This window comes from Triticum aestivum, chromosome 4D (assembly GCF_018294505.1).
Source record: "Triticum aestivum cultivar Chinese Spring chromosome 4D, IWGSC CS RefSeq v2.1, whole genome shotgun sequence".
In the NCBI taxonomy this organism is placed as follows: Eukaryota; Viridiplantae; Streptophyta; class Magnoliopsida; order Poales; family Poaceae; genus Triticum; species Triticum aestivum.
The window spans coordinates 98065072-98078092 of NC_057805.1; the positions used below are offsets into that span (position 1 = coordinate 98065072).

At 48.6% G+C, this 13021-nt stretch overlaps 1 pseudogene; it reads right to left on the reverse strand.

Moving 5' to 3' along the window:
- Nucleotides 1-4190: 4190 nt before the first annotated feature.
- LOC123096744 (peroxidase 4-like) lies at nucleotides 4191-10333 on the reverse strand (annotated as a pseudogene).
- Nucleotides 10334-13021: the final 2688 nt, after the last annotated feature.

Sequence of the window (13021 nt, forward strand, 5' to 3'; positions counted from 1 at the left end):
CAAACATAAGCATGACAATGCGTGACATGACAATGAGCGGTGCTAGGTGTGCCCTAACGCGACAGTAGGTGGTACCGGCGAAGGGGGGGAACATCCGGGAAGTATTCCCGATGTTTCGCGTTTTCGGACAAACGGACCAGAGGGGGAAAGTTGCTAGTTCGATAGGTTAGGGAGGTGTGGTGGACGAACGGACTGCGTATTCGGATTCGTCTCGTCGTTCTGAGCGACTTTCATATAGAAAACATTTTCATCCGAGTTACGGTTTAAAAGATATGAATTTTCAAAGTTTATTTGAATTTCTGGAATTATTTGAATTAAGCAAAAAAATGAATTATGACGTCAGCATGAGGCAATGCTGACGTCAGCAGGTCAACAGAGCGGCTGACCAGGTCAAACTGACTAGTGGGCCCCACCTGTCATAGACAGTGGGCTAACAGAAGATTAAACTAATTAATTTTTAGTTAATTAGCTACTGGGCCCACCTGTCAGTGAGTGATTAGATTAATTAATTAGTTTTAATTACAAAAACATTTTTCTTTTCTTTTTTTTAATTTTGCGGCGGGGCCCGCATGTCAGTGGCTGGGCCTGCCCAGTCAGCACGTTGACTGGGTTGACCCAGTCAACGGGGCCCACGGGGCCCACTGGCAGTGGCACTGGGGTGGCCCCAGGCCAGCCACGTCGGCGCCCGGCGCCGGAGCGACTCCGGCGACCAAAACAGCGGCGGCCCCTCACCGGAGTTGGCCGGAATCGCGCTACGGGGCTCGGGGAGGAGCGGGGCTAGGCCCATTCGAAGGAGCTCGCAGCGCCGCATCCAGTGGTGGCCGGGGCTTCGCCGGACTTGGCCAGAATTGGCGCCGGCGAGCGGCGGAGGCGGCGGCGCGCACGGGTGCCCGACGGAAACGAGGCTACGGCGGGCTATCGAGCAAGCGGAGGGGCTGGGGGGCATCTACGCGCTGTGGGGAGTGCAGCGGGCTTGAGCCCGTGACCAAAAGGTCACCGGAGACCCGCCGGCGACGAGCTCCGCGGCGCGGCGTTCGGGCGCGCGTGGGGAAGTAGCTAGGGGGCGCGCGAGAGCGAAGGGACAGGGGAGGAGGGGGAGAAGCTCACGGCGAGGCTGTAGGGGGACGGCAGCGTGCTCGGGGAGGCGAAACGGGGCGGCGATCGACGGCGGCCGTGCGGGGAAGAAGAGCTCGGGGAGGTCGTTGCAGGGGCTCCGGTCTCCAACGGGCTGCACCAGACGATGCAGCGGGCGACGGCGGTCCTTGGAGACACCGTGGGGCGGCGAGGCGGGCACGGTGGCCGTGGGAACGACGGTGAACGGCGGCGACCGCGTCGGGCGTGGGGAAGGGAGGAGCGGCGTGGATCTGGGGGGGAAGAGAGAGGCACAGAGGTGAGCGGGGGTGAGTGGGAGAGGGGCCCGAGGAGGCGGGGGGAGCTGGCGTCCTTATCCTCCCCGTCGCCGGCGAGGTGGTGCGGCGGGGACCGGCCCTGTTCCGACCCCGGTCGGGGGAACAGGGAAGGGGGGGCGAGTGGGAGATGGGCTAGGCCGGCTGGGCCGGGGGGGTCGGCCCAGTTGGGCCAGGGGTCCAGTGGGGGGGGCCTTCTCCTCTTTCTTTTTCTTTGTCTGTTCTGTTTTCTGTTGTATTTTCTTTTTATTTATTTATTTTATTTTTTGTTTTATTTCATTTAAAAGTATTTAGGTATTTTATAAAAATGTGTTTTCTCCACCATAATTACCAGTGTATTATTTGGCACCCACGGAACATTTTTGTTTAAATTTTTGAAAACTTTTATTTTTCACTTTAATTTTAATTGAAGTTTGAATTAGGAGTTTGAAAAGAAATGTGATGCCAATGTGATCAAGCCCTGTTTAGCAACATGATTAGCTTAATCACAGAGAGTTACTGTAGCAGGATTCTCGGGGTGTTACACAGTCTTACTTACCCCCCTCAATGTTAAATCCTGCTATGTCCCTGCTCTCCACATCAACAATTATCTTAACTAGCAAGACTCGACGATTGAGGGCAATATTTGTGGGCTCTGTTCTAGTCCACCCAACAGTTACTTTCTTGCTCCACAAGTGCATGTACACATACTATTTGTGCTTGAAAAAATCACGTCCACCAACACCGTGTTGTAGTAAATGCGTGTTGGGAGAATTTGCATTAATTTGTTTTATTTACTTGATTGTACACCTAGCTTGCTAGTAGCATGTGGGGCTTGGTGATGGAAATATGCCCTAGAGGCAATAATAAAGTTATTATTTATTTCCTTATATCATGATAAATGTTTATTATTCATGCTAGAATTGTATTAACCGGAAACATAATACATGTGTGAATACACAGACAAACAGAGTGTCACTAGTATGCCTCTACTTCACTAGCTCGTTAATCAAAGATGGTTATGTTTCCTAGCCATAGACATGAGTTGTCATTTGATTAACGGGATCACCTCATTAAGAGAATGACGTGATTGAATTGACCCATTCCGTTAGCTTAGCACTCGATCGTTTAGTATGTTGCTATTGCTTTCTTCATGACTTATGGGTTCACTGGCAACGATTGCAACTCTGGAGCGTTCATTCTTAGGGGCACATGCACAAAGACTTTCCCGCTGTCATCGGAATTCCTAGGGCTACAATGACACTTCCGTGACTAGTTCTTGCGGTGACCGTGGTCGTTTAGTGGTCTAGGGGCCTCGGTGTTAATCTTAGAATTTCGGGTGCTTTGTACTTCTATTGAACCTTTATAATGGACCCGACTCCTTAAAAAAAGGAGAGAAACTATAGTAGTCTTATCTGGTGCTAATTTTCAAAAGTAAATCTTCTATATATTTGGGGATCCGCATTGAGAAACACGTATGCTGGTACAGTGTATCAGATGATTATAACCCGAGTTCCAATTCGGTTGATGCGTAACTTTCTTAAAAGATTGGGAATGAATTAGTCACTTCTGTCAATTGAGCTCCTGTCCACTTCTTAAAAGTATATGGTACCTTGCATGTTGTTGTGGGAATATTTTGCATATTTTTTAATGATATTTGATTGTATGAAACATAAATATTGGGAGTAATAATATGAGAACCAAAACTAAAATACATATATTCTATTTTTTGATTATTGTATAGTTGTAACATATTTATAAAATATAAATAGCATAATGAAATCGAATTGTCGCCATGCATGTTTGCATGTTGATATGGACCTTTTCCTATGCATGATTCAGTAATAATATGAGAGCTAAAACTAAAAATACATACTTTTATGATTATTGTATAGTTCCAAAATATTTATTAAATATAAATAGCATAATGAAAAAAATGCATGTTTGCATGTTGAGGTGAGCTTTCCCCTATACATGATTGTAATGTTGAGATGGGCACTTCCCCATGCATGTTGCTTGCTGAGATGCCATGCTTGCGTGCTAAGAAAAATAGGTTAGTGAAAGTTAGATATTAAATATAGAAGATAAATGGACATGCCCAGCTTCCTATGTAAATGAAGGCTTGGAAGTTACTGCTGGGGGTCATAGGATGAAGAGAGTTCTGCTCCTTTAGCCAGTGCATAGCTTAGTGGACTGATTAGTTTCCTTTTCTCACATTTTGGTGTCTTTGATGCCAACGAAGGAGAGAGAAAATGTGTGTATTGTGTGTGTGCGCGCCTTTATTTATAGATCATTTATATTCTCTTGTATGTCTTGTAAACTCTTTCTTTTGTGTGATGTCATCTATCATACTTGTTTTTGTTGGTGTCATGTTCTGCATGTCTGCGCCATGTGTTCTTATTTTCCAAGTGAAATCATTATAATTCTCGAGCGGAGGGCGGAGGGACCTGTGGGCTCATAGTCAGTAGTATCTGGTGGGACTTTATCAACTCCTCGGGAAGGTAAAGACTGTGGCATTTGATCTTTAGCTCCTCTTTACTTTACAATTTCAGGATTTGCCAATGCATACGTTGAAAATATAAATTGATTTGCCACATCTCACTTTGCACTTTGTTCTTCTGCCAGTGCATCCATGTTCAGTTCTTCTATGAACATGGCACAAAGGAGCAGTATTATAATATCTTTTAACCTTTTATCCTTAAAAGAAAAGGAAACAAATGAGTTTAAGTGAAAAAGGGAAAATTATCATGAATTCAAGCATGGGAAGAACATCGGAATTGTCGGTGTGGGAAGGGGAGAAGAATCTTAGTTCATCCTCCTGCAGTTCATTCTAATATGTCCGTTGGATCCTGTCAGCAGCGTTATGTCCCCCATCTTGATCATTCCCTCCACAAAGTCCTTGAAGAAGGCGCTCTGGCTACCGACGTACTCCCGGACCAGCGCGTCGGCAGCACCGCCATTGAAGAGCTCCTGGTCCGAGTGCAGTAGGCCCCTCTTCTAGACGAGGTTCTTGTAGTAGTCGTTCTCGAAGACAGTCGGGGTTTGCAGGTCCAGCGACGCCAGGTTGTTGTCGCTGGAGCCGGTGGCGCGAGGGCAGCCTGACTGGCGGCTCCTGGCGAAGCCGGCGTCGATGTTTGTGTCGTTGTAGATGTGGTCCCGGAAGTTTGTGCAGCGTGCTAGGCCGATTGTGTGGGCTCGTGGAACACAAGTTATACCGTCAGCTCAAGTTATTACCTGTTTTGCAGTTACTCTTTTGTCAATCCATTGATCGGTAGGAATCATTCACCAACTTTCCTAATTAGCACTACGTGTTTAAGTGACCAAGGAACAATGTTTTTTGACGTTGTCCAGTCTTACAAATTAAGCGGACAGACCAAAGGTTAGGTCAGTGGTAAGTAGTCATCAATCAACTTTGTAACTCATCACCTGTAAAGTAGTATATTTGTTTAATCCAGAGAAATTATCTTATGTAGAAATTTTGAGCTTTGGAGTCAAAACGTTGCTATTAGTTCCGTTGGTTGATACCAGCTGTTCTACTGCTAGAAAGCTATAACTTGCTTCTTCAGCAAATTAAAGGAAAATATTGCTATCTCCGTCCTGGTTTATTGGTCCCTTTCATATTTAGTATCAAATTTTAATCACAGATTTAACTAACAAAACGTCAATACACAGACAAAAAATTAGGACGCGTCTAGGGAGCGGCCAGCTGCTCCCTAGCGTTCCCGAGCGGCCACCATCAGAAAAGAAAAGATTCGGTCCCCTGGCTCCAGAAAAGGAAATCCAGCTACAGACCCACGCCAACCCAACAAACCACACACAGGACGCGGTCCCCAGGCCATCACATGCCCTTCCCTCCCCTCCTGAAGCACTCAAAGCTCTCACGCCCTCTTGGCCACGAACCTTCTCCCCATATGCCCCTACCTGCCCCCACCTAGCTTCTTCTCCACGAAACAAGGGGTTCCCAGTTCTGGATCTCCATCACCAGAGCTACCATGGCAGATGAATCAAGGTGAAATAACAATGCTATGGAACAATTTGCTGCGAAAAAAAGAAGAAAAAGAGGGAGGACAGATTAGAAAGTACCAGGCAGCACCAACAAGGGTGAAAAAAGAGGTTGATCCTTTCTCCTCATGTCCAGATCCTCACTCCTTGACTTTCCCTTTCACCCCCACACCAAATTTCTCTGTGAAAAATAGCTTCTCCATACTTAAAGGACAACACAAACAAGGTAAAAAAAATGGAGAGATCCGGTACCTGTGCAATTTTAACTAATTATTGTGCAACTAGATCATAAGACAAGTCAACTTTTGCAGCAATGTGTGCAACAAAACACAGAAAATATGCAAATATATATAAGAGAGCACATATAGAGTCTTATTTCACACATAATGCAGAAGAACCAGTGTCACTATAGCAAAAAAAGAAAAAGAAAAAAGCATATTGTAGGTACAATGAAAATATAACTACCAACTAGACAAGAAGTATATGTGTTTTTTTCCTTTGATCTTTCCACACAGTAGTATATGTCACTTTGTAGCTTAGAATTGTGTGCAAAAATCTATATCAGTTCATGCACCCCCATAGCCTGTAAAACCTGCACATGATGCAAAAAAAGAAGCTTGAGAAAAAAATGAACCAACGCTAGCTTGTATTTGTAAAACTTAACGGGTACAAGTGTGCAACCGACAACACTCTCATATCCATCCACTTGTGGGGTTTGAATTTCATTAGTTGGCATCTTCAACTCATATAAAAGTAAAAGATGCCAACTCAGATAATTTCAGATTCATTTTGGTTTTAGCTAAAAATCTGTATGCAGAATTCCAAAACTAAACTTTATGTTGGCTGTTGTGCAACTACATCATCTATTTTGTGCAACTGCAAGTACTCCTGCATGCAAATCATGTCGCGTGTTTATGCAGCTATGTAATGAATTTTGAACTGAGGAACATGATGAATTTAGCCTATCTAAACACAAGAAAATAGATAAAATAGTGAATTTAACAGATTATAATCTTCCAAATAAGTAGTGCAACTATAGTCAAGTGCATTTGCAAACCTAGAAAATCATATGCATGTGAACACATGAGGATGCCAACTACTGAATGGTTCTTGTGCAACTAAAGAAGTTGAAGATGCCAACTCATGTGGCACTGTTGGTAAATATTAAAAAATTGGTGATGCCAACTCCTGATTGGTTCTTGTGCAACTTAAATAGTTGCGGATGCCAACTCATGTGATATTGTTATGTGACTATTCAAAAAGTTGAGACTGCCAACTCCCAAATGGTTCTGGTGCAACTATGAAAGTCGAGGATGCCAACTCGTGTGATACTATTGTGCAACTATTTGAAAAGTTGAGGATACCAACTCTTAATTGATTTTTGTACAACTATAAAAGTTTCAGGATGCCAACACCTAGCTGGTTCTTATGCAACCGCGTAAAAAATAATATCCCAGGTTTCTGTGTGTAGGAAAAAAATCCTAATGCCATTTTATGTTACCTCGGCAGCTGCTGCAGACGATGTTCCAACTCCAGCTACAACTCCAACCTGCGTGGTCGCCTTCCGTTTCCGCCGTTTCACGAAGAGGAATGGGTTACCAACCTAAAGGATGCATGGAAAAAGTAAGTTGTGTGTGTGCAAAAAAGGGAAATGCACCCTCACTGCTTTCTCGGTACCCCTGTTTTTGAGTTGAACGAATAGTCACGACTAGTCGATGAGTCGTAACTAGAAGTCGACTCAGACACCTCGACTAGATCGGCATGTCATGACTCGTCAAGAGTCGCTACCCCAGAATGACCTGTCGAGTCGAAAACCTTGAACGATACTTATCTCGTCATCCTCTGCCTCCCCATCGATATCAGCACGACGCGGCTGCCGCTTGGCGGGCTGTTTCGAGTTCCACCGAGAAGAATTGTTTACAGGCCACTGGATAGAACAAACAAAACACATAACATGGTCAGGAACACCCCCCCCCCCAAATAGTTATTATAATTGCAAAACAAAACTGCCACAAGGATAAATGAAAAATGATGAAAAAAGCAAACATACCTCTCATTCACTAGGAGCCGCATATCCTTCTACAACCATTTTTGGTCTGTGAAAAGAAAAGCGAACAAACAAATTAGTCGAAGCAACCAAATGTATTAAAGAGAAAAAATGAGCAAAAACAATTGATATCAAAAAAATGCCATGAGGTAAGCAAGTAATGTTGATTTTTCAAAGCACACCTACAAAACAAAACAAAAATGTGTGCAACTTGATGCACTGTATGGCCAACAGGTCACACATGAGTGTGCAACCAAAAAATCAGCATACACACTGCATGGTCATGATTTAGGCATTGAAACCAAAACTAAACTAGTTGTCAACCATGCAACTATATAGCCCTTCCCTGTACAACTGCATAAGTGTGACTAAGCTAGTTCGGATATGTATTGCTTATATTTGCAAACTCATGTATGAATGCATACCCTTGTGACAACAGAGCACACATGAGTGTGCAACCAAATGAACACATATACTGCTTGAACATGGTTTACACAATGCATCCATCTGAATACTATCGTTTGTGCAACTGGTTAGCTCTCACGGTGCAACTTCATAAGTTGGCTAGCCAACTGAGATTTGTATATGCATGATCCAACTACATTTACGTTTCTGTGCAACTATGACAACAAAATAGCCAACTGGTTATTTATATGCATGCAACTTATTAGAAAACAGAGAAACCACACAAATACATTTTGAGAGGGTTGAGCAATAACATTAGAACTATCCTCTCGGTACTCTTATGTACTTCCCTTCTTCTATTCCAACTCAAATCGCCGCCCAAAAATCAAAACATACAAACGTTATAGTGTTAGCTGACTAAACAAAACAATTATTTCACCACCCAATCATTCAGTTTCTGCAAGGACGATGGAACACACATATAATTGGACTATTTTGCTTCAGTCATGTACTGAGTAGCAGACTAGCACTCAATTAGAAAAAGGAAAACAAACATTAAAAATGTAAATATAAACTAGACTTGGGTGCTAGAACTACTAGCAAATACTACTACACTGTATTGACATGCAGGCACCCAGAATCGCTAGGCTATGATGGTCCAGTCAACGAATTTCAGACGAGAAGGTGTCAGTGCTCTCCCACGGGACCCTTCTGCCTGAATCAGGCCAGAATCGCTGCCGGCGCTGGGACCTGACACTGCTGCACCTCCGCTTGACAGATCATGACCGGAAAGACCACATCAGACACCACCACCACCGGAGGCTGCTCCATCTTCGCCATCGCGTGACACGGCCATCAAACGCCACCGTGACCATAGAATCCTCCACCTCCGCCATCACGGTGTCCAGGCACGTAGAGGAGATCATCAAAGAGCAAGCAGATGGGGGAGTGGGCTCAGTCGGAGCGGGAGGGGAAGGAATCTCAACCAACCTCGGGCAGACGAAGGAGACGACGGCCGCATCCCGTCGACGACGGCGGGGCACGGCGGCGATGGGGCTGGATCTGGTTGCGCAGGGAGGAGCGGGGCAGTTGGAGAGGACGCCATGGTGGAGTGGGCTGGTGGTGGTGCGGCCAAGCCAACCGCCGTCGTGGTGGTGCGACGACGACCTCGGGGCAGAGCCACGCGGGGGTGGTCCTCCCCTCCCTCGATCCGCCGGTGGAGCGTGGTGGCCGGTTAGTGGGAGGCTCCTGGTGGTCGGCGTTGAGGGGAGAGGCCGGTGAGCCCCGTCTGATCCAGATCCGTGGGGAGAGTGAGAGAGAGAAGCGGGTGCTGCGGGGAAGACAGAGAGAGGCTGTCGGTGGGCCGGGAACTTGTCAGATAGCGGTTGTGATGGCCGGATCGTGCGATCGCGAGCCGGCCGCTCGATGTGTCCAAATAGTGCATATGCACTTTTTAGATTTTAGGAAAAAATTATACCATTGAAAACAATGTTTAAATATGAATCCAATGGTATAATTTTTATCATATGCGTTAACATTTTATTAGTTAAATTCATGGTCAAAATTTGTCACAAAATACTATGAAGACCAATAAACTAGGACCGAGGTACTACTTGGCCATGACAAATTATGTTGGTTTAGAGTGCAACCGCAAAATTGTACTACCTGAGAGTGCGACCATGTCTTTCTGGGAGAGCCCCTGCGCCGCGAAGAGGGACGTAAGGTTCGCGAGCCCCGATGTCGGGGGAGGGATGTTGTTCTCGGCGCCGTTGAAGCTCGCCGTCGTCGAGTCCCTCCGCCCCATCTTCACCTCCCAGCTCGGCCCACCCAGCTACAGCATGTCACAGTAGTGTTCGACTTTGTTGAAGGGTACGTAGTACAGTAGTAGCTACCTAAGCATGACTATGAATGTATGGATACTTACGAAAGCGACGCTCTCCTTGGCCGCGATGGCCAGGATGTCGGCGCAAGAGACGACGCCGGGACAACACCCCTCGACGGCCGCCTTGACGGCGTCGATGACCTCGAACCCCCTGGCGGAGTTCTTGTTGGGCGTGGCGTTCTTCTTGCCGCGCAGGCCCGGCGCGTCGTCCAGCAGCAGCGAGGCGTCGCAGCCCTGGACAAAGCAGCCGTGGACGAAGCAGTCGTTCTTATGACGAGCTTCGCATCTTCGGCTGCCTTTGCTACCCTAGCATCGCCGCTACTGTGCCTCATAAGCTTGCACCCCGCTCGGTCGCCTGCATCTTTCTCGGCTACCCACCTAACACTAAGGGCTACCGCTGCTATGATCCCGTCTCTCATCGTGTTTTCACCTCCCGACACGTTTACTTTGATGAGATGGTGTTTCCGTTTCAGCAGCTGGTACCTCTTGTCGCCTCGTCACCGCCGGCCACCGGCGGCCCTCCGGCGACTCCGTCAGTTGGACGGCCCCGTTCGACCCGTGGACCGCCTCCGGGCTTTGGCGGTCCTCGCGCTCCCACGCCGGCGCCTGCATCCTCGGCCTCCTCGGCCGACCCCGACGGTGTGGCTGGCGCGCATCCTTCACCCGCCGCCCCCGACTCGGGCACCGCGGGATCGGGCGCTGCTGGCTCGGCCGCTACTTCGGCTGCCTCGACGCTGGCCGCCTCGCTGGGCCCGACGCCAGCCGCCTCGCCGGCCCTGACGCCGGCCCCCTCGCTGGCTACGACGCCGGCCGCCTCACCGGCCCCGACGCCGGCCGCCTCGCCAGTGGCTTCGCCGCCCGTGTCGCCGGCCGCCTCGCCGGTGTCTCCGATGGCGCCGACTGGCCCTATTACACGGGCCCGCACCGGTGTTCATCGTCCGAGCCTCCAGTACTCGCGCGATGAGTATGTCCTCGCCGCCTCCACCGCGGAGCCGTCTCCTTTTCCCGCGTCCGCTCGCGCAGCCCTTCGTGATCCACACTGGCTTGCGGCGATGCAGGAAGAGTTTGACGCTCTTCAGCGGAACCGTACCTGGACAATGGTTCCCCGGCCTCCTCGCGCCAACGTCATCACCGGCAAGTGGGTCTTTCGCCATAAGACCTGCTCGGATGTACTCTTGAGCGCTACAAGGCTCGCTGGGTGGTTCGTGGTTTCCGCCAGCGTGCTGGAGTGGACTTCACTGAGACGTTTGCCCCGGTTGTCAAACCGGGCACGATCCGCACCGTCCTCCAGCTCGCGGTGTCCCGAGGCTGGCCTGTTCATCAGATGGATGTCTCCAACGCCTTGCTCCACGGCCATCTTGAGGAGCAGGTATATTGTGAGCAGCCCACCGGTTTTTTCGACACCTCACTTCCTGGCCATGTGTGTCTGCTGTCCCGATCTCTCTACGGGCTCAAGCAAGCACCCCACGCCTGGTACCAGCGGATCGCCGGGTTTCTTCAGACACTGGGTTTCAGCGTCACTCGTTCAGACGCCTCATTGTTGTTCTATCGCCACGATGACACAACTGCATATTTGCTCCTCTACGTCGACGACATCATCCCGACGGCCTCCTCCGCAGCTCTTCTTCAACAGATTACTCTTCGGCTGTGTGACGAGTTTTCCATCAAGGACTTGGGTGCTCTACATTATTTCCTTGGCATTGAGGTTGTTCGGCTCCCGGACGGTTTCTTTCTTCATCAGCAGAAGTATGCGCATGAGCTTCTTGAGCATGCTGGCATGCTCAACTGTCACCCTGTTGCTAGTCCTGTTGACACGAAGGCCAAGGTTTCTGCTCTCGAGGGCTCGCCAGCGTCGGATGCTCCTTTCTACCGGTCTATCGTCGGTGCTCTTCAGTATTTGACTCTCACCAGACCGGATCTTCAGTATGTTGTTCAGCAGGTGTGTCTCCACATGCACGCCCCTCGTGACTCCCATTGGACTCTCGTGAAGCGGATCCTCCGTTACATCCGCGGCACGATGACCCTCAGGCTGACACTCACGGCGTCCACTTCTCTGGAGATGATGGCCTACTCTGACGCGGACTGGGCTGACTGCCCAGATACTCGTCGGTCCACCTTTGGCTACTGCGTCTACCTCGGTCCTTCCCTCGTCTCGTGGTCGTCCAAGCGACAACCCACGGTTTCGCGCTCCAGCGCCGAGGCTGAGTACCGAGCTGTGGCCAACGCTGTTGCTGAGTGCACCTGGCTACGACAGTTACTTCAGGAGCTGCATCACAACGTCTCCCAGTGTAACATCCCAAATTTCAATTTGGTATGTTATACATAGATCATCTTTGCATATCATGTTTTATTGCATTTTGACAAATCCTCGATAAATCCTAAGCAACTCAAGGACCCTCGGAGAGAGTTGGGGATTTTTTTTCGAATTTTCATATTTGATTTTCATCAAATAATAAGACGAGGATTTTGGTTTTAATTATTTTCTCTCCGGAAAAATATTTCATTTTAAAAATAAATGAGAGGAGAAAATATGACTTCTCCAAAACAATTGAAATACTGGAGGAAAAATGTTAAAATCATTTATTGGATTTATTTGGATTTTATTTGCAATTTTTATTGCATTAAAAATATTGCATGTTTTCAAAATATTTATTTTGTGTTAAAACAATGTTCACCCTATTCTAGATTTTCTAACTAGACGGGGAAAATTTATTTTATATTTTTTGGACTTTTATTTATTTTTCTACGAATTATTTTCCGCGGAATTTAAAAAAAAACGCGCGACGCCCGACCGGGCCGCAGCCCAGCCGAGCGCCGGCCCGCCCGCGCCCCTCTCCTTCTCCAGCACGCGCCCGCCGCCGCCGGAGTCCGCCATGGCCACGGGAGCCGCCTCCCGCTCGGCTTGCCCCCTCCCTCAAGCCACCGGAGCCCCCCTCCCTCCTATATATACCCCCTCTCTCTCTCCTCTCATCTCGCCCGCCGCCGCCTCCGCACTTGCCGCCCCGCCGCCGCTGGTGTGAGCTCGGGAGCCGCCGCCGCCGTTTGCCGCCGCCCCTCGCCGCCCTCGCCCTTTCCCCGAGCCCCGCACCCCCGCCGCACCCCCGCGCCCCGCCGGAGCCCCGCGGGATCCTCGCCGGAGCCGCCCCGACGAGGTATACCCGATGCCTTTCGGTTTGCCGGTTTTCTTTAAAAAAACCATTCGTTTTAAAAAAAACCCTAGATCGGTTTTTTTCGGTTTTGTTATTTTGCGAGCGTTCACCGAACCGTTCGTTTTAACGAACGCGTTCGTCGATTTTTCTC